This window comes from Cryptomeria japonica, chromosome 7, assembly GCF_030272615.1.
Source record: "Cryptomeria japonica chromosome 7, Sugi_1.0, whole genome shotgun sequence".
NCBI classification, from domain to species: domain Eukaryota; kingdom Viridiplantae; phylum Streptophyta; class Pinopsida; order Cupressales; family Cupressaceae; genus Cryptomeria; species Cryptomeria japonica.
In genome coordinates, this window is record NC_081411.1 from 633,239,654 (window position 1) to 633,245,653 (window position 6,000).

Below are 6,000 nucleotides of genomic sequence, written 5' to 3' on the forward strand. Positions count from 1 at the left end.
TGTATTAGGATTTATTTTATTGCAGTCTAGTTTTTGTGATTGAGCTAGTTTAATATCTATTTGCTTTTATGAATTCCAAATTCCTATCTACATTTTCTAGTGAACCCGATGTGAACTAACCCCTCTAACCATGTTTTTGAGTGCTTTTGAGCTGATTTGTAGGTGAAAACCCAAGAAACAGGGCAACTCAGGGCTTTTTGGACACTTCTGCGCCTGTGTAGGAGGGATCTGCGCTTGTGTAGGAGGGATCTGCACCTGTGTAGGAGCGATCTGCACCTGTGTTAAGGATATTTGGGCCTGTGTCAAGGCATTTTGTGCCTGTGTTGAGACATTTTGTGCCTGTGTGAGGCTAGAAATAGAGGTGAAACCAGTGCTTTTACTTGCAAATTATTTTGTCTTCATTATGTTCTTATATTTTGGTTTTGCTTTGGTACTGATTCTCTATGCAGCACCTTGGCATTACGTGTGACGAAGACTAAAAAATGAAACTACTAAGAAATCTTATGCAGGACGTGGTCAAAGACTTTTATTAAAACATCTTGCATGTGATTTTTAAAGTAGTTGCACATTTAATTTCTTAAAAGTTAATGAACACCATGCATACTTTGTTTGCTTTTAGTTTGATTGCATGTTTTAACCCTTAGAATTGGGCCTGCCTCCTAATTTGCCTGGCACTTTGCACAGGCATTGGTGAGAGGGAATGACCCTAAGTGGTGATGGGATAAAACCAAGCTCTTCTGAACCACTCTAAATAATTGTGGATGCAACGAAAGTTGTAGACAATGGGTGTTGGAATGGTACTGCGACGATTTATTTGCCGGATCAATACCCACCTGAACGGATGCCCTTACTAGAATCTCTTATTTTTAGAGGCCAAAATCCTTCTATCTGTTGGCTCAGGCATTGTGATACGCACATGTCAAAGACACCTCTCATGTACTCCTTAGTTAGAGATAGCAAGTTCTTGGGAAGTGATGCCCCTTGAACTTGAAGCTTGGTATGCCCGAGAAGTGAGTGCACTATATGGGGGAGCCAGTGCTACCAAGCATCTAGCTATCCGGATAAGTGTTGTATTTCGAGTAGAGGATTCAATAGATATTGCCCTTTCCCGCCATAGGATTTGTTTTGAATGAGCATGATTGTCTTGGGTCTCAGTCCAAACATCTTGTCTTTTGTGATTGTCAAAAGTTGAATTGTACAATTGTTACAAAACATCATTTGTCAAACAAGTCCAAACATTGTCTAAACAAGGTTTAAAAAAAAGAGAACATTCATCCAACAAAGTTCAAAACATTTTCAAAACATTGCTTTCAAACACATTGAAAAACTTTGTATCAACATTCATGTCACTTTAGGCTAGGTTTTGCATAGTCCAACTTAGGTCCTAGGACATATTGTCATCTCCCTTCATTTTAGTCCTTTTCATTTCAAGTGTCCTCATTTTTCACTTAGGTTCAAGATCATTTTCCCTAAGTTTGCATTTCATTGTCATATCCAAGATAGATTTCCATTTAGGTTGCATAGGTTGCATTTTGCATATTCTAAGTCTTTGGTCTTCGCATATCCTTGTCATTGTATTGTCATCTTGTCTTGGCTTCATCTTGTCATATCATATCCTTAGATCATTTTCATTTCATATCCTAAGTCATTGTCATAATCATTGCCTTCTTGCATTTAGTCTCAAAAATTTGGTTTGTCAAACTTAAAAAATCAAAACTTTGGATGATACCCTAAGTTGTTGTTAGGGAGTCTTGACCTTGTCTAAATTTTTTCCTTTCATTAATATCATTTTTGTCAAACCTAGGTTAGTATCCAAGCATATAGATGAGACATTGTCACTTTGTCCTATTTTCATTTGTTCCTTTGTCCTTTAAGGTCTTGGCTTCATTTCAACTTCCCAGGGTTGAGTCTTTAGGATTGCATTTCAAAAAGTTTGTCCAAATCTTAAAAAGCAACAAAAACATAGGTTTCATTCTTGCCATAGATTGCATTTTAATTTATTTAGGTTGCATTTAGTTGCATATCATACATCATCCTTTTAAAATAAAAAAAATTCCAAAAATATTGCATTTGCATAGTGACATGCCTGTTGAAACAAGGTCAAAATCTAAGAAGATGGGCGAACCAACATATCAACCCATTGACAACATATCAAACTCACAGTTTCAACCTACTCAAACATTACAAGTTGAAGGTTCGTCAAACACCTCATTACCACAATATGGAATGGCTCAACTTGGACCACCTCCATTATATGAACCATTGTTTATACCCATGAAACCAGGATATGGGAGTGTTCCACCAACACCAAGAGAAAATGCACCTTTCGACTGGAATCAACCAAACCCGCAACATGAAATTCAAACATTAAATGAGGAACAAACTCTTTCACAAGGATTTGGTTCAGATCAAGGCGTTCAACAAGAAATAAATCCAAATGTTTTACTAGATTCTTCATCAGATTCTGATGCTTCCGATGATGTTGATATGATCTTTAAAGATCCGAAGTTGACAAAAAAGATGGATAAATTCTTGAACAAGGTCTTTAAGATGTTCCCACAAAAATATCTTGACATGATGAGTAATGTGACCTCCTCAAGTGAGAAATTAATGTGCAAAAACAACAAGGCAGTGAGTTGTTAAGTTTCTCTCCACATCCAAATGAAGAAAATGTGCAACAAGAAACTCAACACACCTTGATGAGTAAACGTGCTTCAAAAATGTTGACAGTGACTATTCCTCAAAAGTCATCATTTGAAACAATAAACAATCCATTATTTAATACAACACCTTTAACACAAGATCAAATGAGGGCCACACAAATATTGATAGTTGTTCCTCAACAAGAAATGATTCCTTGAATAATTACAAGTGGATCAAAATCTAAGATGCAAGAAAGCTTTATGACTGGAATGCCTAATCTTACCAATGTCCAAAACAATTCCACAATGCAGCAAAGTTCCTATGTCCCATTAAGTTCAAGATATTTTCCAAATACTCAAGTACCTATTATGCAAAATATTGTGACAGATCCTTCGATAATGGCAACACAAAGAGCCAAAAATAGTGGTTTGCACCAACAACAAGTGTTACAACAATTGAGTAATACACAAAGGGCACAATCGAATGTGTAAACAAGCAATGCACAACAACAACAATATCATATTCAACAACATGTTGCGGTGTCTTCTTCACCATTACAAGTTAATTCAAACTTACAACCACCATAGTGGATTGGACAAACAACACAGCAAGTAAATGTGAGTGCCATACCCCATCTCAAGGAGAAACAACAAAAACCTCCGAAACAAATTTTTTTGCAAATGATGGGATTTACATCAAGACAACAACAATTGGCACAAAGTCAACAAATTCCGATTCATCAGCATCAACAACATGTGCCTCAATATGTGCCAAGACAAAGAAATTATCATACTTCACAACTACAATTGATGTCCATGCAATATCAACCAAGGCTACCAATCATGATTCCACCACAAGAAGCATAGCAACAGGGTCAATGTCAATGCATGGTACAACCACAACAACAAGAGCTGTATCAAGAAATTTATATGCCAGAGACACCAAAGATAGCAATTTTTGAGCATCAACAGCCAATGGAGAGCAGGATGTATCGACAAAAAGTACACCCAAGAGTGAATGATGAACTTCCAAAATCTTCACTACCTGACACATTTGCACAATAGCTTGAGAAGTTACAACGACAAGTCAATGCATTGAAAAACAAAGGGACAAAGAAATTGTACACAGATCAAGATTTATGTCCTAATCCATTTGACAAGAGCTTGTACATGCCTCCCTTCCCTAAGCATTTTGAGGCACCTAATTTTGAGAAATATAAAGGGAATGGCAATCCAAAAGACCATATTCGAGCATTTTTTGCAGCATGTATTGAAGTAAGTAATGAGAAAACATATTTGATGCACTTATTCGCACAAAGTCTCACAGGACAAGCCATGGATTGGTATTCGCATTTGCCAGGGAACATAAAGACATGGTCAGAATTGGCTCAAAAGTTTATATCCCACTTCACATTCAACATTGACAGTGAAGTGACCATGTCAGATTTATGCAACACTAAGCAAAAGCAAGGTGAACCATTAGTGACTTTCTTGCAACGAAGGCGAAGCTTGTATAGTCATTCTTCCCTAGATATACTTGAAGAACAACAAGTGAACTTATTTATTCAAAATTTGGTCCCAGAAATGATGTATGAACTCAAATTTAAAAGTCCTAGTACCATTGAGAAACTCATTAAGAAAGGGATGAACATTGAAACTACTCTTGTAGATAAGGGAATCATTAAGCTCAACAAAGAGAGTGACAACACAAACAATTCAGGGGACAAAAATAGATTTTGGTACAAATGCAAGAATGTCACTAATGATGGAGTTATTGACGCAAGAGCAGTGAATGCAAATCAACCCACGTTCACAATAAAGAAATTGAGTGCTCCTAAAATGTCGACTATGGAACAAAATCAAACACTAGTAAGCAATGTTACTCAATAGCCGCAATACCAACAATATACTCAACAATATAATCAACAACAAGGTCAGCAACAAAACCAGCAACGAAAACATTTCCGATCAAGGGATGGGCCTCCTCGATAGTTTATGCCATTGGGAGAGCCTATTGAGTTAGTAATGAAATAATTAATACAAGAAAAGTTTATCAAGTTACCAGATATCAAGGCAGAACCATTGGTAAAGCCGCATTGGTGGAATGATAATGCATACTATGAATACCATCGATCAAAAGGACATAAAACTGCATCATGTTTTCAATTGAAACATATGATTCAAGACTTGTTAGATCAAGGAGTAATTGAGGTAGATCTGCCCAACGCGACCTCTAACACTGATCATACGATTTTCAAAACTCCTTTGCTTGATCATGACAAGGGTAAATTGTCTTCTTCAAACTCTACCCAAACAACGAATCTTAATTATGCAAAAACTGGTTATAACAATGTCATCAATTGTTTTCGAGCATCAAATGAGTATGTTTCCACCATAAGAATAAAGGGACAAGATCCTTCTTGCACAGTCACCACTCATTGATCCAAAATAGTCCTGAAAGGAGCTCCTGCAATTCCTCCCAAATCAACTCCTATGAGTTAGTATAATCTCCTAGATCATCTGGGGAAGACACATCCACAAATATCAATTCTTGAGTTGTTGAAAACATCCCCTATGCATCACGCAGTCCTAGATAAAGCTTTAACTGAGTCCACCGTACCGACAGACATTGATGTTGACCAGTTTCAAGCCCGAATTGGACATCTAGCTGTTTCCCAACACGTCGCCTTTTCTGATAACGATATTTCTCCTGATAAGCTCCCTCATAATGATCCTTTACATCTCAAAGTCTTTGTCCATAGTTGCAAGATCCAATGAGTCTTGATAGATCATGGAGCAGGTCTTAACATCTGTACCTTATGAGTGGTCATTGGTCTCGGTTATACAGAAAATGACATTGATTCTTCCAGAAGAATAACAATCAAAGCATATGATGATGTTGAGTGCCCATCTAAAGGGATAATTTCATTGCCTATCAGAGTCAATCCAGTGATAGGAAACACTTTCCTGTAGGTCCTAGACCTCGATCTCCCTTACAATATGATTCTTGGCCATCCGTGGATCCATGCAATGAAAGCAGTTCCATCTACTTATCATCCGTGTTTAAAATATCCTTACAATGGGACTGAGATAACAATTCCAGGAGATCGTAATCCATTTCAATTTTGTGCTAATCTAAAGGATTCCCCAAAGCAACAAGTCCCAGTCAATAGGGAGGTAGAGGCCCACTCACATAATTATGTGGATCCTAATGAATTGTTAGATGTTGTCAAAGGAAAATTGAAGATACAGGACCAAGGATGCGGAGAGTATTCAATGGCTCAAACATTCCTCATTGGGAATTTACCAATATCTCCAAAATCACATGGCAAACCACATTTGTTGCAAAAGGAACCTA